At 41.7% G+C, this 22,897-nt stretch overlaps 1 protein-coding gene across 1 annotated transcript in view; it reads right to left on the bottom strand.

Annotated features, from left to right (window-relative positions):
- Window positions 1–22,897, bottom strand: part of LOC126946724 (non-histone chromosomal protein HMG-17-like) — a 1,084,902-nt gene that overhangs the window by 318,448 nt on the left and 743,557 nt on the right. The gene's annotated exons all lie outside the window — the stretch shown is intronic.

Raw genomic sequence — 22,897 nt, 5'->3', positions numbered from 1 at the left:
GCCCAACTGTCAACTAGATATCTCCCTGAAGAGGTATCAAAGTCAACATGTTCAAAATGGAACTCACTAACCTTTCCTCCAGAATCTTCTTTGATCATCGACTTAGTTTAACTGGAATGTCTCAGAGAATTTCTTTTCCTGTGTGGTTCCAGGTTAAATTTGGCCAAGAAGGGAATCTTAATATTTAAAACTTAGGGGTTTATATTGGAATGCTATCATCATCCAATGAGTTCACCCACAGATGCCGAAGTGCCTAGCAGGTTTCTGTTTGTCCTTTGTTCCCCACTACTCTACCTCCAGGTTTTCCTCCAGCTCCAGGTCTTGCTGACCAATAGCAGCCCCGGGCCTATTAGCTGGCACCTGTCTGTGGGCCCACAGAAGCAAACATTTCCTCTAGACTTCCCTATCAGCTTCTCCTTCATGGTCCAGTTTGGGCATCTGGTCTGGATGTCCCTGGCTTCTCAGACTGACTGGATGGGGACTTCCCTGATGCCCCAACTCCTCTTCCCAGATGTTTAGTTGACCAGCTTCTCCCACAAACTAATTTTAACAATAAATCCTTTTTTCCACAATGCCTAGGGTTCTGCTTTACTGATTGAACCCTAGCTAATACAGGGACCGCCATCACCCCATCCTCCTTTCCAGGATATATGAAATTGATCACCAAGACCTGTCAGATCTCTCTCTCTCTCTCTCTCTGTTTATTTTATTTATTTATTTATTTTGAGATGGATTCTCACTCTGTTGCCAGGCTGGAGTGCAGTGGTGCAATCTCGGCTCACCACAACCTCCTGCCTCAGCCTCCTGAGTAGCTGGGATTACAGGTGTGTGCGATCACACCAAGCTGACTTTGTACTTTTAGTAGAGACAGGGTTTCACCATGTTGGCCAGGCTGGTCTCGAACTCCTGACCTCTAGTGATCTGCCCACCTTGGCCTCCCAAAGTCCTGGGATTATAGGCGTGAGCCACAGTGCCCAGCCAGATCTCTCTCTTCAATATCCCTCTACCCACCCACTTGTCTCCATCCCCAGTGCTATCTCATGGTTCTAGGAGGTGAAAATATCTTGCCCAGATTTCCTAACTGCTCAATTCACTTCCAGTCTGGTTGCCTCTCAGTGTGTTCCCCTTAGAGCAGTCAGAGGAGGTGATGTCCTGACTGAGGCCCATTACTAGCTTGCCCTTGTCCTTGGGATAACCTCCCTAATGTGTTTGACAAAGCTCTGTCTCTATTGGCGTCTGCTAACTTCTCCAGCTCCATCTGTCAGCACTGCTCCTTCACCCCATGCCAATATTATGTAGAGTCATTAGATAAATCGTTGCCAGTTTGGTATTAGATTATTATAACCTGAATTTTTCTTATTTATTGCTTTTTAAAATCACACTGAGCATACAGGCACTGCATATTAATATCTAGCAGTTGGCCAGGCACGGTGGCTCATGCATGTAATCCTAGCAATTCGGGGGGCTGAGACAGGCAGATTGCTTGAGCTCAGGAGTTTGAGACCAGTCTGGGCAACATGGCAAAACCACGTCTTTACCAAAAATACAAAAATTAGCTGGGTGTGGTGGCGCATACCTGTGGTCCAAGCTACTCGGGAGGCTGAGGTGGGAAGATGGCTTGAACCTGGGAGGCAGAGGTTTGCAGTGAGGTGAGATTGTGCCACTGCACTCCAGCCTGGGTGACAGAGTGAGACCCCATCTCATAAAAAAAAAAAAAATATATATATATATATGTGTGTGTGTGTGGTATATAATATATACACACACATATAAACATATATATATTTGTGTATATATATGGCAGCTGCATTATCTCCATGCCACCGTAGATGTGGGAGAGAATGAGGCATCTCCTTCAGGCAAGTGCCTAGTGCCTGTAAACCCCGTCTCCCTAGAGTGGGGTCAGGCATCTCATAGGGTGGCTGTGGTGTTCACATCACACTTCCGCATGCAGCTATCAGGCTGGATGGTGATAAGGATAGTGGAAAGACCCCTTACAGAAGTTAACTGGTGACTTACTGTAAACTTCTTTTTAGAAAGGCAAAAATAGAGAAAGCATAGTTCTGAGATGCTTCCCAAGAGTGAAGATGAGTATATCTCTACATAGATTCTCAGCAGATTGTTTTCTTCCAAAGTGTATTTGTTGTGTGTTAATTTTGTTTATTAATTGATCGATTATTTATTTTATTGACTTAAATAAAAATGTTGTATTTTTTATTTATTAGATATCCAATTAATGCATTCTCCTTTTAAAAATATTCAAATAATACAGAAGTATGCAGAGGAAAAATAGAGGAAACCGCTGCCAAAAGTAGGGTGTGTATTATTCCAGACTGAGTTTTATGTATTTTTATATACACATGAAAACATACATGCTATCCATTATTAAATTTAGGTATAATTTGCATAAAATCCATTGCTCAATTTTTAAATGTACAACTTGAAAAATTTTTATATAGGAACTTACTTGTAGACTCCATTAAGTTTTGTTCGTTTTTTGTATTTTATTTTTTTGTTGTTGTTGATATGGGGTCTTGCTCTGTTGCCCAGGCTGGAGTGCAGTGGTGCAATCTTGGCTCACTGCAAGCTTCGCCTCCCGGGGTTTACACTATTCTCCTGGCACAGCCTTCTGAGTAGCTGGGACTACAGGCGCCTGCCAGCACGCCTGGCTAATTTTTTGCATTTTGTTTAGTAGAGATGGGATTTCACCGTGTTAGCCAGGATGGTCTCAATCTCCTGACTTCGTGATCCACCCGCCTAGGCCTCCCAAAGTGCTGGGGTTACAGGCATGAGCCACCGCGCCTGGCCGTTTTCTGTATTTTCTTTAGTAAATTCACAACATAATTACAATATTATTCTGTAAATGTTTTATTTCACTTACCAGTATGGAATAGGGATCTTTCAAGTCAGTACTTATCAACCTACCTATTCTTTTTAACCACTGTATTATATTCCATAGTGTATGTAAAGATGTAACATGGATTATTTAACCATTTATCTATAATAATGAAAATTTTTTTTGCTGTAACAATATTTCATAAGGAAAAGAAATACGGTAACTCAGTAAGGTAGAGGATCACATAATCAATGTACAAAAAACAAAACAATTAATTTGAAAATATAAAAGCAAAAATAACCTATTAGATATTATAAAAAATAATTTAACTAAGAATAAACAAAAAAAGTTTGAGTGAAAAAAATGCATATGAAAAAAGCTATAAAACTCTACCAAGAACAAAAAAATATGAATAAAGGCAAAGACTCATCTTGTCCTTGGATCAGAAAACTCAGTATTGCTGGGCGCGGTGGCTGATGCCTGTAATCCCAGCACCTTAGGAGGCCGAGGCGGGTGGATCACCTGAGGTCAGGAGTTCAAGACCAGCCTGGCCAACATGGCGAAACCCTGTCTCTACTGAAAATACAAAAATTAGTTGGGTATGGTGGTGAGTGCCTGTAGTCCCAGCTACTCAGGAGGCTGAGACAGGAGAATCATTTGAACCCAGGAGGCGGAGGTTGCAATGAGCCGAGATCACACCATTGCACTGCAGCCTGGTGACAGAGCAAGACTCTGTCTCACAAAAACAAAAAACAAAACAAAACAAAAACCCTCAGTATTATATAAAGTTACCATCAAAGGGGGAAAAGCAAACCATCCACAGGGAGAAGATATTTACAACATGTATATTGACAAATAACAAAGTATTCAAATCCAAAATATGTAAAGATATAAATAACTCAAGCAAATCAACAATGGAAAGACAGACAGTCCCTTCTCCCCAAAAGTTAGAAGACCTGAGAGACATTTCACAGAGGAAATAGAATTATTTATACAATAGATTATCATACCTCAGAGGAAAGAATCACTCCTACTACCCACAACATTAAAGAATATCAGGAAGTACATACATATTGACCAAAAGAACTGACAACATTGAACCTACAGAGGAAGATTCCATACATGTGAAGTCCATTAAGTTGCAAACTAAATACGTTGTTTAGGATGCAAATGAGTGTGATAAAACATTTTAAAAAAAAGTAATAATAAACCAAAATCCAAAATAGCACTTATGTCAGAAAGGCCAGGAAAAGAAATGTGATTGAGGCCTTCAAAGTAGAGCTGATTAGATGATGGGTACATTATTCGTCACAGAATTGTTATTATATTTTACAGATATATTTTAAAAGTTACTTTGTGCCGATTGTTTTTTAAATGATGGAGGCAGCATTGTTTATAGTGCTCAAAAATAAGTGACTGGTTGACTAAATGAGTCAAAAATACAATGGCATATTACATAGCCTATTCAAATAATACATATTTATTTATTTAGAAAGAAATCCACTGAATATTTTTTCATGGAAAAAAAAGCAGACCAGGTTCGTCGCGGTGGCTCTCACCTATAATCCCAGCACTTTGGGAGGCCGAGGCAGGTGGATCACGAGGTCAGGAGTTTGAGACCAGCCTGGCCAACATGGTGAAACCCCGTCTCTACTAAAAATACAAAAATTAGCTGGGTGTGGTGGTGTGCGCCTGTAATTCCAGCTACTCCGGAGGCTGAGGTGGGAGAATCACTTGAACCTGGGAGGCGGTAGTTGCAGTGAGCTGAGACAGCACCACTGCATTCCAGCCTGGGTGACAGAGCAAGACTCCGTCTCAAAAAAAAAAAAAGAAAAAAAAGAAAAAAAGAAATATGATGAGCCCATTTATGTAAAATTGAATAGGGGCATAAACAAATAACTAAAATAATGTTTATCAAACCACAAATATTAGTTTTATCTTTATAGGAGATTTGTACTTTCTTCTTTTTGCTTACATATACATATACATATATGTACACATATGAGAATGTATTATTTTCCTTAAATAATATATTTTCAAATAAATCCATATCCCTTTTCACTTTTTTACATAAAAACCTTCGCATTGCCCAGGCTGGAGTGTGGTGACACAATCACAGCTCACTGTAGCCTTGATCTCCTGGGCTCAAGCAGTCCTCCCACTTTCAACCTCCTGAGTAGCTGGGACTACAGGCACATGCCACTGTGTCAAGCTAATTTTTTGTTGGTTTGTTTGTTTGTTTTTCCTTCACATATTTTATTTTATTTTATTTTTTGAGATGGAGTTTCACTCTTTTTGCCCAGGCTGGAGTGCAGTGGCCCGATCTTGGCTCACTGCAAACTCTGCCTCCCGGGTTCAAGTGATTCTCCTGCCTCAGCCTCCTGAGTAGCTGGGATTACAGGTGCCCACCACCACACCTGGCTAATATATATATATATTTTTTTAAGTAGAGACGTGGTTTCACTATGTTGGTCAGCCTTGTCTGGAACTCCTGACCTCAGGTGATCCACCCACCTCGGCCTCAGAAAATGCTGGGATTACAGGCATGGGTCACTGCGCCCGACCTACACATTTTAATCTTAAAAATAAACCAATTTAGGCCAGGTGCGGTGGCTCACGCCTGTAATCCCAGCACTTTGGGAGGCTGAGCTGGGCAGATTACTTCAGGTCAGGAGTTTGAGACCAGCCTGACCCACATGGAGAAACTCCATCTCTACTAAAAAAAAACAACAACAAAAACCAGAATTAGTCAGGCATGGTGGCGCATGCCTGTCATCCCAGCTACTCAGGAGGCTGAGGCAGGAGAATCTCTTGAACCCAGGAGGTGGAGGTTGGGTGAGTCGAGATCATGCCTTTGCACTCCAGCCTGGGCAACAGGAGAGAAACTCTGTTTCAAAAAATTAAAAAAATAAAAAAACAATTTAAAAGGAAAAAAATCATAAAAATGTACTTGCTTCTTATTAAAGTGGAAAAAACTAAGCAAAGTCAGGCTCTGATGTGAAAGTGTTCTTTTCCTCCTTCCTCAATCCATCACCCAAAGATAGACTCACTGGAAGACATGAAACATTCCAATATGGGTCAGAAAGCAGTTTTATTATATGTCACATATACTCAAACTATAGAAACGATTTTTTTAAAAAAACTTATTTTTTAAATTGAGATGGGGTCTTGCTATGTTGCCCAGGCTGGCTTCAAACTCCTTGGCTCAAGCAATCTTCCCGCCTCAGTCTCCTGAGTAACTGGGACTTACCAGCATGTGCTACAGCATCCAGCTGAGACTATTCTGTCACCTGCTTTTTTACTTACCAATGTGAGTATGCAAAAAGTTATCTAATACTTTCTCTATTGATGGACATTTAGTCTGTTAACAGCATTTGCCTTTTGCAAACACTGCTGCAACAACAACAACAAAATTTGCACATGTATCTATTAGATAAACTCCCTGTAGTAGAATTCCTCTGTCTGTGAATAAGTAAATTTTGAATTTTTCAGATTCATTCAACAACACTTTATTGAGGATGTACTATGCGCCAGGCACTGTTCCATGGAAGAAAAATTGACAGGCCAGGCATGGTGGCTCACATCTGTAATCCCAGCATTTTGGGAGTCCAAGGCAGGAAGATGGCTTGAGATCAGAAGTTCAAGACCAGTCTGGGGAACATAGTGAGACCCCCATCTCTATAAAAATACAAAAATTAGCCTTGCATGGCAACATATACCCGTTGTCTCAGCTTCTCAAGAGGCTGAGGTTGGGAAGACAGCTTGGGCCTGGGAGGTCAAGGCTGCAGTGAGCCATGATTGCACTACTGCACTCCAGCCTGGGCGACTGAGTGAGACCTCGCCTCAGAAAACAAAATGAAAAAAAAAAGAGAGAGAGAGAAAATGAAAAGACAAGCCACAGACTGGGAGAAAATATTTTGTAAAACATACATCTGATACAGGACTTGTATTCAAAATATGCAAAGAACTGTCAAAACTCAATAAAAAACACAACTCAATTTTAAAATGGGCATACAATCTAGATAGGCACTACACAAAAGAAGACACGCAGATGGCAAATAAGCAGATGCAATGATGCTAATAATGTATGTCACTAGAGAATTGCAAACTAAAACAAAGAGATACCACTACACACCTATTAGAATGGCTAATCCAAAACACTAGCTACAGCAAAGGCTAGTGAGGATGTGGAGCAACAGGAACTCTCATTCATTACTGGTGTGAATGCAAAATGGTATGGCTACTTTGAAAGACAGTTTGGCAGTTTTTTACAAAACTATACATAGAGTAACCATATGATCTAGCAATGCTACTTCTTGGTACTTATCCAAATGAGTTGAAAATTTATGTTCATGCTAAAACCTACGAACAAGTGTTTATAGCAGCTTTCTTCATAATTGCCAAACTTGGAAGCAGTCAAGACATCCTTCAGTAGGTAAACAGACAAACTATGGTACATCCATACAATGGAACGTTGCTCAGTGATAAAATAAATAAATAAATAAATATAAATAAAAATAAGCAGGCACGGTGGCTCAGGCCTGTAATCCCAGAACTTTGGGAGACTGAGGCAGTCAGATCACCTGAGGTCAGGAGTTTGAGACCTGCCTGACCAACATGGTGAAACCCCATCTCTACTAAAAATATAAAAATTAGCTGGGCGTGATGGTGCATGCCTGTAATCCCAGCTACTTGGGAGGCTGAGGTAGGAGAATCGCTTGAACCCCGGGAGGTGGAGGTTGGAGTGAGCTGAGATCATGCCACTGCATTCCAGCCTGGCGACAGATCAAGACTCCGTCTCAAAAAAAAAGAAAGAAAGAAATGAGTTGTCAAGCTCCCAAAAGACATGGATGAATCTTAAGTGCACTATCTATGAATCTTAAGTGCACTATGAATCTTAAGTGCACTTAAGTTTCACTATCACTAAGTGAAAGACGCCAACTGAGGCTGGGCATGGTGGCTCACGCCTGTAATCCCAGCACTTTGGGAGGCTGAGGTGGGTAGATCACCTGAGGTCAGGAGTTCGATATCAGTCTGGCCAACATGATGAAACCTTGTCTCTACTAAAAATACAAAAATTAGCTGGGCGTGGTGGTGTGGGCCTATAGTCCCAGCTACTTGGGAGGCTGAGGTGGGAGGATCACTTGAGCCTGGGAGGCAGAGGTTGCAGTGAAGCAAGAGTGTGCCACTGCATTCCAGCCTGGGTGACAGAGTGAGACTGGAAAAAAAAAAAAAAAGGAAGAAAAGAAAAAAAGAAAGAAAGAAAAAGAAAAAGAAAGAAAGAAAGAAAGAAAGAAAGAAAGAAAGAAAGAAAGAAAGAAAGCCAGCCAGCCAATTGGAAATAGCTACGTACTATATAATTCCAATTATATGACATTCTATAAAAGGCAATACTATGGAGACAGTAAAATGATCAATGGTTTCCAGGGGTTCAGGAGAAGGGGATGAATAGGTGGAGAACAGGAGATTTTTAGGGCTATAAAACTATTCTGTATGATAACGTAATGGTGAATACTTGTGACACGTTTGTCAAAACCCATAGAATGTACAACACAAAAAGTGAACTTTAATGTCAACTGTGGACTTTAGTTTATAATGATATATCAGTATTGGCTTATCAACTTTAACAAATGTACCACACTAATGCAAGATGCTAATAAGAGAAAGAAGTGGTGGGAGGCAGTGAAGGGTATATTGGAAATGTCTGTACTTTCCGCTCAAATTTTTTGTAAACCTAAAACTACTCAAAAGTAAAATTTATTAATTAAAGTGGTGTGTGTGTTTGTGCGTGTGTGTGTAAGTAGGACATTCTAAGAAAATATCTTTCTGGAAGTGCATCCAGTAATTTCCCCCCCTAATTCATATCTAAAACAGATACACATAAACAGTGAATGTTGTAGGAAATTAGAAGACAGACCACTATCTTGGGAAGGATAACGATGCAAGAGAAGAATTCCTTTAAGATGGCTATTTCAATTAATTATTTTATATATTGAGCACCTACAGGGGTAGGCACTAGACATACAGGCCAACAGCAGGTCTCTGTGCTTGATGAGCTCAGTGCCTGTCACGGGGAAGACAGACACACAGATGCACTACTAGATAATAACATTATCAGTGCTGACCATGTGCTGCGCTCTTTCTAAGCATTCCACCCACATTGTCTCTCAACCATACAACAACCCCACACACAGGCACTAATAATCTACTTTACAGACAAGGACCCTAAAGCTCTAGAAAGTGACTTAACTTTGCTGCAATAAATGGCAGAGCCCAGGTGTGTTGGCCTGCAAACAATGTGTCAGAAACTGCCAAACTGTCTTCCAAAGTGGCTGTAAAAATCAATTCATTTTGGAAGAAGAGGACAATCAGTGATACACTTGCTTAGATGTTTCTTTCACATTATTTGAAAGCGTTGAACTTCAAATACATTCACAAATTTTAATATCTGATTCTCACTCTTCTGTTCTTGCCTTTCCTTTCTTTCACTGGAATAAATTCTTTTTTTTTTTTTTTTTTTTTTTTTGGGTGCAATGGCCAGATCTCAGCTCACTGCAAGCTCTGCCTCCCGGGTTTATGCCATTCTCCTGCCTTAGCCTCCTGAGTAGCTGGGACTACAGGCGCCCGCCACCTGGCCTGGCTAGTTTTTTGTATTTTTTAGTAGAGATGGGGTTTCACCGTGTTAGCCAGGATGGTCTCGATCTCCTGACCTTGTGATCCGCCCGTCTCGGACTCCCAAAGTGCTGGGATTACAAGCTTGAGCCACCACGCCTGGCGGAATAAATTCTTTGACTTGTCATCCTTCCAACTGCAGGACAATCAAATACATATGGCTTAATGGGAAGGTGGTCAGATTAGAAAATAATGAAAGTCAATCTCTCCAGTAGGGAGCCCTTGTTTGGCTTGAAACTGCCCATCAAATTCAAGTTTCTTACATGTTCCACAACTATGATTGTGAAAGTCAAGGCAGCAGGCACCAGACTGTGTGGAAGAAAGTTATATTTAGTATTCCTTTCGGAGTTGTCTCTTTGGATATCGCCGAGATTCTGGTACAGGCTGTTACTGTTTGAGGGCTTCTGGGCCTGCGGCAGAGAAGGAGTGGGTGGTTTGCTGACAGTTCTTATAAATACCCCCAGTATTTATTTAATGGCAGAAACACACAGAGAGAACACACAGAGCATTAGAGGAGAGAACATAGCTTAGCTCCATTCATCCCCTGGGCCCAGGACCAAGCACTTCTAATCTGTTCTGAGGAACTGCTTCTGGGGCCAGCTGCAGCCCTGTGTCTGGGGAAGTCACCTGCCTGCTTGCTGAAGGAGGAAGGAAGGAAGGAACAGGGAACAATAAGGCCCTTGTAAAAAGCCAAGTTTTGCTTTTTTTTTTTTTTTTTAAGTTTATTTTCTAACCATGTCACTCCTCTGCTTAAAACCTTTCAGTAGCTTTCCACTGTTTCTGGAATAAAGGTCAAAGGTCCTAATATGATGAGCAAAGTTCTGTAGGGCCTGGCCAAAGCCTGACTCTTCAGCCTAATCTCTTCCCACTTTCCCATTCATTAACATTCCTCAAACGTAATCCACACTCTGCCCACCTCGGGACTGGACATGCTATTCCCTCTGCTCAAAGGCTTTTCTCTCCACTGGCACTCAGTTAATTCTAACTCATGCCTCATTTCTCAATTAAAACCTCATTTCCACAGTTGAACTTCAGCATCATCAGAAAAGTGTTTCCTGACGCTTCACAGGAATCCTCCACACTTTGTCAAATGCCTCCACAACTCCTTATGCTTTGCATTGATTCGAGTTTTTTGTTTTATTTTATCATATTTTATTTATTTATTTACTAACTTATTTGAGACAGAGTCTTGCTCTGTTGCCCAGATTGGAGTACAATGGCATGATCTCAGCTCACTGCAACCTCCGCCTCCCAGGTTCAAGCGATTCTCCTGCCTCAGCCTCCTGAGTAGCTGGGATTACAGGCATGCGCCACCATGCCTGGCTAATTTTGTACTTTTAGTAGATACGGGGTTTCTCCATGTTGGTCAGGCTGGTCTCGAACTCCGGACCTCAGGTGATCCGCCCACCTCGGCCTCCCAAAGTGTTGGTATTACAGGCGTGAGCCACCGAGCCTAGACTTTTTTTATTTTTATTTTTATTTTTTTGAGACAGAGTTTTGCTCTTGTTGCCCAGGCTGGAGTGCAATGGCTCAATCTCGGCTCATCACAACCTCTGCTTCCCAGGTTCAAGCGATTCTCCCGCCTCAGCCTCCCAAGTAGCTGGGATTACAGGCATGAGCCACCACGTCCGGCTAATTTTGTATTTTTAGTAGAGACGGGGTTTCTTCATGTTCGTCGGGCTGGTCTGAACTCCCGACCTCAAGTGATCTGCCTGCTTCAGCCTCCCAAAGTGTTGGGATTACAGCCACCACACCCGGCTGGTTCAAGTTTGTAATGTTAGTAATGATGTACTTGTTTATTTAAGCAATGTCTGTCTCTTCATTCCCATTCTGCTTGTCTTTTTAATCCCAGAGCCAATTCATAGACTTGTAGTAAATATGCCTGCTATGTAGTAAAAGTTTCATAAATATTTATTAAACAAATGAATGAACAAATAAAGTAAGCATTTGAGCTCTTAAATATTTAGTTTTTAATAGAGGGAGTAAGAAAGATTCCCATGTTTTTCCCTCATCCTCAGTTCTTAGCAGTGAGGTCTTAGTGTGAAGATACGTGCCTCAGAAGCTGGCCAACAGAAGAGCTAAGAGAAAGGAGAGTGGAGCATTAGAAACTCTTGGACTCTGCTAAGAATTCAGCCACCAAGCAGTCAACCCCTTTAGAACTGTGCTGTCCAATATGGTAGCTACCAGCCACATTGACTATTTAAATTCAAACTAGTTAGAATTTTAGCTTATCAAATCTTATCAACCACATTTCTCACGCTCACACATGGCTAGTAGCTACCATATTGAATAGTGCAAATAGAGAACATTCCCATTATCACAGGAAGATGTATTGAAGAGTGCTGCTCTGGAATAGAAAATACCCTCTTCTGCACAGAGCATAGGATTCTCAGCAGGGTGACAGAAGAGAGCCCATTTTCCCCTCTGCTTTCAAATCAGGAGATGGGGGAGACCCCGTCTCTGTTACTACTTTTGTTTTATCACATGTAATTGTAGGTGCTGCAGCTGAAGGTGCTTTATTGCAAATAAACCACTAAGTGGTTCCAAATATAGGGTTGTTCTAAAGATTAAATTAGTTACAACCCATGTTCAGGCCATCAGTTAGCTCTCAATAAATGTTAACCATTTTGCAATACTCATCATGTGAATGAAAAAACAAAAAAAGTAAATTTAATTTTAAACAGTTGGACACGGAGGTTCACGCCTGTAATCTCAGCACTTTGGAAGGCTAAGGTGGGAGGACTACTTGAGCCCAGAAATTCAAGATCAGCCTGGGCAACATAGTGAGACCCCTGTCTATACAAAAATTTTTTTAAAAAATTAGCTGGGGCCGGGTGCAGTGGCTCACGCCTGTAATCCCAAAACTTCGGGAGACCAAGGTGGGTGGATCACTTGAGGTCAGGAGTTTGAGGCCAGCCTGGCCAACATGGTGAAACCCTGTCTCTACTAAAAGTACCAAAAAAATTAGCCGAGCATAGTGGAGCACCTGTAATCCCAGCTACTTGGGAGGCTGAGGCAGGAGAACCCAGGAAGTGGAGGTTGCAGTGAGCTGAGATCACACCACTGCACTCCAGCCTGGGCAACAGAGTGAGACTGTGTCTCAAAAAAAAAAAAAAAAAAAAATTAGCTGGGCATGGTGGTGCATGCCTGCAGTCCAAGCTACTCAGGCAGCTGAAGTGGGAGGATCACTTGAGCCAGGGAAGTCGAGGCTGCAGTGAACTGTAATTGTGCCACTGCACTCCAGCCTGGGTAATAAAGCGAGACTTTGTCTCAAAAAATAAATTAATTAAATAAATAAAAAATAAACAGATGGTAGTCACAATTGTTATTGGCAGAAAATCAAAGTGTTAAGTGCCGGATAGCCTCTGGTGAAAATAATCTAACTTCTCTGAGCCTCAGGTTCCTCATCTATAAAATGAGAATAGCTTTTTCTATCCTGGTAGGATTACATAGCATGTTTTGCAAAAAGGGGTTATCACAGTACCTAACATGCAGTAGGTTCCCCAAAACTGTTAGCTCTTCTTGTTTTTGTTGTTGTTGCCATTTGTATTTTTGGTTTTGTTTGTTTGTTTGTCTTTGAGATAGAGTCCCGCTCTGTCACCCAGGCTGGAGTGCAGTGGCATGATCTCAGCTCACTGCAAGCTCCGCCTCCTGGATTCAACTGATACTCCTGCCTCAGCTTCCAGAATAGTTGGGATTACAGGTGCCCATCGCCACACCCGGCTAATCTGTGTATTTTTAGTAGGGACGGAGTTTCACCATGTTGGCCAGGCCGGTCTTGAACTCCTGACCTCAGGTGATCCACCCACCTCAACCTCTCAAAGTGCTGAGATTACAGACATGAGCCACCGCGCCTGGCCAACTCTTCTTGTTTTATTATTGGTGAATGCTATATCAAATTTGACTTTCTCAAGAATCACCTTAGAAATTGGATTCCAGCTGTTAAAACATTCCAGGTGTGTATTTTAAGATGTACGGATGTGGCTAGAAGTGCTAACTTCCTGACGCTTTCATTTGGTTTTGCTAGGGGCTGGCAACCCAACCTGTAAGTCAAATTGTTGGCATGAGTTAAATTTCCTTTGGTCCCACCCGTGTTTCTTAGTGCCCATTACTTCTCACTAGGCCAAGAAGTGCCTGGCAAACGGTATATGTCAGAATTCTACTAAAAGATGTTATTCATCTTGAAGAACTGAACTTCTAATTTTTCCATTTGACCTTAACTAGGTTCCTCTAATGTCTCCTGTCAAATCTTCTGGCTCTGTTATCTTCCAAATTTTAGGATTGTTTCCATAAAGCAACCAAATTTCAAACAGGATATGCATGTTTGTATTCGGAGGGTGGAGAGTGGGAAAAGAAAGAGGAAGGGAAATGATGTTTAATCTGATGTCAGGTTAAAACCAAGAAAGAGAAAGTAGGGGTGGCAGAAGGGGACCCCTAATACTTACTGAAAATGCACCATTTGCCAAATATTGTTTTAAGCACTTATTTTTTTCTTATGAACCTTCTTCTCCTCCTTTTTAAATTTTTAATTCAAATTAATATATGCACATGGCTAAAATGTTATTACATGTGCATGGTTTAAAATATAATTGCAGTCAAATTGTTCAATTTTTTTTTTTTTTTTTTTTTTTTGAGAAAGAGTCTCACTCTGTTGCTCAGATTGGAGTGCACTGGCATGATCTTGGCTCACTGCAACCTCCACCTCCCAGGTTTGAGCAATTCTCCCGCCTCAGCCTCCCAAGTAGCTGGGATTACAGGCACAGGCCATCAAGCCCAGCTAATTTTTATGTTTTTAGTAGAGACTGGGTTTCGCCACGTTGGTCAGGCTGGTCTTGAACTCCTGACCTCAAGTGATCTGCCCGCCTCGGCCTCCCAAAATGCTGGGATTACAGGCGTGAGCCACCATGCCCGGCCAAACTGTTCACATTTTAAATGTATTTTTATCCAGAAAATATGAATGACAGTAAATGTAAAAAAATCTAAAAATTATTTTTCACATAAAGTTCTCTTTCTTTTAAAATATTCAGAATGATCTATCAAAACTAAATGGCAAATGAAGTTGTGGTTAATCACGCTCAATTTTTAGTCAAAGATATTTAAATAAGGCTGAACATATTACTAGTTTTTTACAAATTTGAATGAAGGTATTGTTTTGTTTTGTTTTGTTTTTGAGGAGTTTTGCTCTTGTTGCCCAGGCTGGAGTGCAGTGGGACGATCTTGGCTCACCGCAACCTCTGCCTCCCCGGTTCAAGCAATTCTCCTGCCTCAGCCTCCCAAGTAGCTGGGATTACAGGCATGTTCCACCACACCCAGCTAATTTTTTTTGTATCTTTAGTAGAGACGGGGTTTCTCCATGTTGATCAGGCTAGTCTCAAACTCCTGACCTCAGGTGATTCGTCTGCCTCAGCCTCCCAAAGTGCTGAGATGACAGGCGTGAGCCACCGTTCCCCACTATGAAGGCTGTTTTCTAAGAATGTTTAGTCTTTGCATTCAATGTTCATCTATTTGCCAAAGAATTCATGTCATGTTTCCCATATGTAATATTTAGATCTCTATATATACAAATGTGAGGGTAAAATGAATTTATACTACGAAATGTTTCTCAGCCACTCTGTGCAATGTTAGTGAACACTGTGCTAATTCATGAGGATCTTCAGAACCATGAATTGGAATACAAAGAGAAGCAAAAAAATCAGCTGCTTGGCACTCTGGGAAACAATACTTGGTTATGCAAGAATCTTTTGCATTCATGCTAAGAAGGAGGATTTGACAAGCTAATTAATTTGTCTTTTCTCTTACCTAAGTACTCCTGCCACTCAAATTCTTTCTGCACTCCAAAGCCATGCCTCTTTCACCAAAAAACTCCTCAGCATTCCAATGCGGGTGCCTTTTGTTTTGAGGATCTAGGGCAAGGGATATGCTGGAAGTGTGTCTCCCCGGGGCTTGAAGATTGTTAGGCAGAAGGGTGAATGTCTAGGTTTACAAGGTCGCCCTGTCTAGAACTCATATCAACAGACACTAACACCACCACCCCCATCTCATAACTCACACACCATTTTTTTTTTTTTTTTTTTCGAGACAGAGTCTTGCTCTGTCTCCCCGGCATGATCTCAGCTCACTGCAACCTCCACCTCTCGGGCTCAAGGGATTCTCCTGCTTCAGCCCCTTGAGTAGCTGGGATTACAGGCGCCCACCACCACGCCCAGCTGACTTTTTTTGTATTTTTAGTAGAGGCGGGGTTTTTCCATGTTGGTTAGGCTGGTCTTGAACTCTTGAACTCCAGTGATCCACCCGGCTAGGCCTCCCAAATTGCTGGGATTATAGGCGTGAGCCTCCACACCTGGCCTCACACACCTTTTTTTTTTTTTTTTTTTTAAGTGTTTATGACACGTGGAGCTCTCTAGACTATGCGACCCAGCATAGGATTTCTCTCGCCTGAGTGTAAGAGTGATCCAGCTTTAAAAAGAGAGTTAAGGCTGGGAGTGGTGGGTGGCTCAGGCCGATAATCCCAGCACTTTGGGAGGCCGAGACAGGCGGATCATCTGAGATCAGGGGTTTGAGACCAGCTTGGCCAATATGATGAAATCTTGTCTCTACCAAAAATACAAAAAAATTAGGCAGGCATGGTGGCACACACCCGTAATCCCAGCTACTGAAGAGGCTGAGGCGGGAGAATTGCTTGAACCCTGAAGGTGGAGTTTGCAGTGAGCTGAGATCCTGCTGCTACACTCCAGCCTGGGCAACAGAGTGAGACTTTGTCTCAAACAAACAAACAAACAAACAAAATAGAGTTAAAAGGCTGGGCGCGGTGGCTTATGCCTGTAATCCCAGCACTTTGTGAGGCCGAGGAGTGTGGATCACTTGAGGTCAGGAGTTCGAGACTAGCCTGGCCATCATGGTGAACCCTTGTCTCTACTAAAAATACAAAAAGTAGCCTGGCATGGTGGCAGGCGCCTGTAGTCCCAGTTACTCGGGAGGCTGAGGCAGGAGAATTGCTTAAACCCAGGAGGCAGAGGTTGCAGTGAGCCAAAATAGTGCCACAGCACTCCAGCTTGGGTGACTGAGACCCTGTCTCAAAAGAAAAAAAAAAGAGTTAAAGAAAAAACGATCATTAAAGGGATACAATAGTATTCTTAAAAAGCACTACAGTGAACTTGCAGTAAAAACTGAGCTATACTGGCTGGGAGCCATGGCTCATGCCTATAATCCCAGCACTTTGGGAGGCCGAGGTAGGTGGATTACCTCAGGTCAGGAGTTCAAGACCAACCTGGCCAAGATGGCAAAGGATTTGAGGATTTGCCCAGTCTTTCTTCCTTTCTCTCTCTCTTTTTTTCTTTTATTTTTGAGACAGAGTCTTGCTCTGTCACCCAGGCTGGAGTACAGTGACGCAATCTCAGTTCACTGAAACCTCCGCCTCCAGGGTTCAAGCAATTCTCCTGCTCCAGCCTCCTGAGTAGCTAAGATTACAGGTGCCTGCCACCGTGCTCGGCTAATTTTTGTATTTTTAGTAGAGACGGGTTTTCAGCATGTTAGTCAGGCTGGTCTTCAACTCCTGACCTCAAGTGATCTGCCCGCCTTGGCCTCCCAAAGTGCTGGGATTACAGGACTGAGCCACTGTGCCGGCCACTTTCTTTTTGTTTTTGAGACAGTCTCCTTTTGTCACCCAGGCTGGAGTACAGTGGCGCAATCTTGGCTCACTGCAACCTCTGCCTCCTGGGCTCAAGAGACTAACTGAGTAACTGGGATTACAGGTGCATGCCACCATGCCCAGCTAATTTTTGTATTTTTAGTAGAGACATGATTTCAACATATTGGTCAGGCTGGTCTGCCTCGGCCTCCCAAAGTGCTGGGATTACAGGTGTGAGCCACCATGCCCAGTCAACACTGTCATTTTTATACACTGGGGATAGGAGTTTAAACTGGTATGATCACTTAGCAAAACTGGAAGTGTCTGTTAAAGCTGTACTACATTTTTGCTATGATTCAGCAACCATACCCCTAGGTATATGTCCTGGAGGAAAGAGTTCATATGACTACAAAAAGGCATTTAAGAATAGTCATAATGGTGGGCCAGGCACGGTGGCTTATGCCAATAATCCCAGCACTTTGGGAGGCCGAGGCAGGCGGATCACCTGAGGTCAGGAGTTCGAGACCAGCCTGACCAATACGATGAAACCGCATCTCCACTAAAAATTAGCCAGATGTGGTTGCAGGTGCCTATAATCCCAGGTACTTGGGAGGCTGAGACAGGAGAATTGCTTGAACCCAGGAGGCAGAGGTTGCAGTGAGCCGAGATTGTGCCATTGTACTCCAGCCTGGACAAGAGTGAAACTCCATCTCACAAGAAAAAAAAAAAAGAATAGTGATAACAACTTCATTAATAATAGTAAAAAACTAGAAATGTCTATGAAGAAAATGGGTAAATTGTGGTAGAGTCATACAGTGGAATACTACATGGCAATTTAAAAAAGTGACATGAGGCCAGGCACAGTGGCTCATGCCTATAAGATGAGCACTTTGGGAGGCCGAGGTAGGCAGATCACTTGAGCACAAGAGTTCAAGACTAGCCTGGTCAACATGGTGAAACCTTATCTCTACAAAAAATAAAAATTAGCCAGGTGTAGTAGCGCCTGCAGGTAGCCCCAGCTACTTAGGAGGCTGAGGTGGGAGGATTGGTTTAGCCCTGGACGTTAAGGGTGGAGTAAGCCACGATGGCACTACTGCACTCCAATCTCGGCAATCCAACCTGAGCGACAGAGTGAGACGCTGTTTCAAAATCTAACAAACAAGCAAACAAACAAACAAAGTGACAAGGCTAAATGGAACAGCAGGATGGACTTCATAAACATAATACCTTTAAAAAGGAGGCCGGGCGTGGTGGCTTATGCCTGTAATCCCAGCACTTTGGGAGGCTGAGGTGGGTGGATCACCTGAGGTCAGGAGTTCAAGAACAGCCTGGCCAACATGGTGAAACCCTGTCTCTACTAAAAAAACAAAAAACAAAAAACAAAACAAACAAAAAAATTAGCCAGGCATGGTGGCAGGCACCTGTAATCCCAGCTACTTGGGAGGCTGAGACAGGAGAATTGCTTGAACCCGGGAGGCAGAGGTTGCAGTGAGCTGAGATTTCGCCACTGTACTCCAGCCTCGACAACAAGAGCAAAACTCCATCTAAATAAATAAATAAATAAATAAATAAATAAATAAATAAATAAATTTAAAATAGCAGCCCAACAACAAGAGTCCATGCTGTGTTATTTTTATATGAATTTTATGAATAGGCAAGACTAACCTATGATGATAAAGCTATTAGCAATTGCCTTAGGGTGTTGATTAGAAGTGGGCAAAAGGAGTCTTTTTTTTTTTTTTTTTTTTTTTTTGAGACGGAGTCTTGCTCTGTTGCCCAGGTGAGAGTGCAGTGGCGTGATATCAACTCATTGCAACATCTGCCTCCTGTTTTCAAGTGAGTCTCCTGCCTCAGCCTCCCAGGTGGCTGGGATTACAGGCGCATGCCACCACGCCTAGCTAATTTTTTGTGTTTTCAGTAGAGACAGGTTTTGCCATTTTGGCCGTGCTGGTCTCAAACTCCTGACCTCAAGTGAGCTGCCCGCCTTGGCCCCTCAAAGTGCTGGATTACAGGCGTGGGCCACTGTGCCCAGCCGGGAAGTCTTTCTGGTGTTGGGAATGTTCTATATATTGATCTGGCTGGTGAGGAATCAAGTGTTTCCATATATGAAAATTCGCTGAGCTGAACAATTAAAATTGGTATACTTAACTAAAGCATATTATCGCTTATTTTATTTATTTGCTTATTTTAGAAACCAGGTTTCACTCTATCCTCCCACGCTGGAGAGCAGTGGTGCCATTAGAACTCACTGCAACCTGGAACTTTTGGGTTCAAGCCATCTTCCTGCCTAACCCCCCAGGTAGCTGGGACTACAGGTATGTGCCCCTGTTCTCAGGTAGCTTTTTTATTTTTTGCAGAGACCAGGTCTTGCTATATTGTCCAGGCTCATATTATCTTAAAAAAAACTTGCTGAAAAAATAGAATAAATATTCTAGAACAGAAAGACAAAAACAGTTGAAGACACATATATATTGGGCTCTATCTCCTTTTGTTTCTTTCATTTTTCTTTCAGTGTTAAAAAAATGCATAAAAGCTTATTTTAAAAAATTGATGTTAAATGCCATTTGGAGTAGATGTCATTTTTCTTTACAAGCTAATAAAAATATTAAACTCAACATAGCCAAATATAATACACATGTGTTGGCAGGTGTTTCACCTCCTACAGATTAAGGCCTTCCCTGAGTAGAAGACTAGCTAAGTAGTGGTTTAGATTCTTTCGGAAAGAACTGCTGAAAGATGTGTTTAGAAAGAAAAAAAACCAATGTAGAGTAAAAGAGATATTGAGCATGGGAATCGTTAAAATATATTGGAAATGTTAATGATCTATTGATTGCATGTTTTGGGCTGAATTGTGTCCCTCCAAAATTCATCTACTAAAGGTCTAATCCCTACTACTTCAGAATGTGACTGTATTTTGAGATTGTCTTTAAAGAGGTAGTTAAGGATAAATGAGGTCATGAGGGTGGGCCCTAATCCCATATGACTAGCATCCCTGGAAGAGATGAGAACACAGAAACACACAGAGAGAAGATCACGTGAAAACACTGGAGGAAAACCACTGTCCACAAGCCAAGGACAGAGGCCTCAGAAGAAACCAATCTTGCTGTCACCTTGATCTTGGGTTTTTAGCCTCCAGAATTCTGAAGAAATAAACTTCTGTGTTTAAGCCACCCAATCTGTGATACTTTCTTATGGAAGCCCTAGCGAACTTATATACTGTGGTAAAATCAGAAGTCAGTTTGTGTCATAAAAATGTAGATAAAATAGTATAGACAATAACAAGAAAGATGGGAGCATTTGGTGAGTACTTATATACTAATATCTTGCTTGATTTTTAACTATGTAGGATAAACACATGTCCTTTCCTAGAACATGATACCTTGGCAGAGTTGAGTAGTTATGAGAGATGACAACCCACAAAGCCTCAAATGTCTTCGTCTAGCCTTTTACAGTGAAAGTTCACTTGATCCTTCTCCACGGGTTTATTTTGCAAACATCAAAAAACATGACCAAAGATACACCTCCATCCATATTTACTTCTGGGGTGGGCAGGGAATTGGGAAATGAGATAAAATGAGATAAAGAGAGGTATAAAAGAGCAGCCTTAATTATATATTTATTATATATATTTATGGAAAATGAAAACATTAAAAACCTGGTTGGTGAATACACACATATATCACTTTATTTTTCAATGGGTTTGAAATATTTTATGACAATATAACATTGTTATGGTTTTGAAGGGATATCATGTTACTATACTAAACAGTTGTCATTTTTCTTTGTTTTTCTTACCCAAAGCATTTGCTGATGTAGAGCACCTATTTCATACATTGGAACACACTGCTCTGTGCTTTGATTTTAGACTTAAAAGGTCAGTGGCCGTGTGCTCAGCCAATCAGGAGTTAGGATTAAGAAATGGATGCCTTTTACAGTAAAGGCTTCCCTTATAAGGGGACCCTGAATTGGAAAACCTGTTCTGAGAAAGATTTTTTTTCCTAATTTGTGAAACTATATGTATGAATGTTTTTATACATTTAGGGAATTAGAATCCCTCAGGTTTATTTTAAACAATTATCTGGCACTAACAGGAATAACATTTACGATGTTCTTATCATTCCAGAAAATCAAGGTCATATCAAAGTTTGGTTCTTCGGAAATTTGATTTCCTTATATAATTTTCAAGGTGTTTGAAACAATAAATTCTCATGTACTGCTTTTGAAAAGTAGAAAGTCATTTAGCCTGAATTCAGAAGAAAGCTGACTTCATTTCTTTTGCTTGTATTGTACTTTCATTGTAAATGATAAGGAAACTGGTGAAACAAATATGTGTTAATATTTAAAACAGAAAGCAATAAAAAAAACCCCTCTGTCTTTACAAGGGCAAGGCTTAGCCAAATATACTTAGGTCTATTCATATTAATAATAGAAGATTGTTACTAAGAATAACTAAGAATAACTAACAACAAAAATAAATAAGGTTGGGTAGTGCAGTGGCTCATGGCTGTAATCCCAACACTTTGGGAGACCCAGGCAGGAAAATTGCTGAGGCCAGGAGTGAGAGACCAGTCTGGGCAACATATTGAGACCTTGTCTCTAATAAAAATTGGAAAAAAAAAAATAGCCGAGTGTGGTGGCACATGCCTGTAGTCCCAGCCACTTGTGAAACTCAGGTAGGAGGATTACTTGAGTCCAGGAGGTGGAGGCTGCAGTGTGCCTTGATCATAACACAGCACTTCAGGTTGGGTGACAGAGCTAGACCCTACCTCAAAAAGAAAAAACAAAGTTGAATAAAATAGCACTAATGGGGCTGGGCATGGTGGCTCACGCCTGAATTCTCAACACTTTGGGAGGCCGAGGTGGGTGAATCATGAGGTCAGGAGTTCAAGACCAGCCTGGCCAACATGGTGAAATCCTGTCTCTACTAAAAATATAAAAAATTATCTGGGTGTGATGGTGGGCATCTATAATTCCAGCTACTCGGGAGGCTGAGGCAGGAGAATCACTTGAACCCAGGAGGTGGAGGTTGCAGCGAGCTGAGATAGCGCCACTGCACTCCAGCCAGGGCAAAAGAGGGAGACTACGTCTCAAAAAAAAAAAAAAAAAAAAAAAAAGAGCACTAATGGTATTTGGGACATGGTTAAGATTCACACTGGAAATGATGATTTAATTTATAAATGCTTGAAAACTAGGGAAGGGGATTTTATGTTTCCCCATCCTAGGATTCATTTTATTATTATTTTCAATACTTTTTTCCTAGGAGGATTTATTTTATTTAATTTAAAATAAATGTTCAGTAATTATAGCCACTTCCCTCAGAGGAAGGTTGGCCCAAGGGGCCCCACTGAGACATTGACCTCACGTCTCTTTATTTCACACTCATATCCAACTGCTGTTTCTAAAAGCAGGTGGCTGGGAAGAATGTCAGTCATGGGCCATGTGCTGGGTCAAACCTGCACCTTGACTTTTGACCACTTGATCTGTACCTTTAGCGTCTGTGCCTTTACTGGGGACAATTTCAATCCATCTGTGGGATCCAGGGTTACTGGTACATTACAGAAGCTGTGTAGCCTTGGTAGGAAGCAATATGGCAAGAAACTCTGCTAGATGATATAACAATAGATGACCACAAAACTTGCCTTTCTTAGGAAGGCATCTTGGAGCAAGGAATACCAGATGTACAGGGCTAGCCATGCTGTTTGGTGGAGGGTATCCGCATAGTACAGCAAATGCAAAGGCCCTGAGGTAGGAAAGCGTTTCCT

This window comes from Macaca thibetana, chromosome 2, assembly GCF_024542745.1.
Source record: "Macaca thibetana thibetana isolate TM-01 chromosome 2, ASM2454274v1, whole genome shotgun sequence".
Taxonomy (NCBI): domain Eukaryota; kingdom Metazoa; phylum Chordata; class Mammalia; order Primates; family Cercopithecidae; genus Macaca; species Macaca thibetana.
This window is presented reverse-complemented; position numbering and strand designations above follow the sequence as displayed.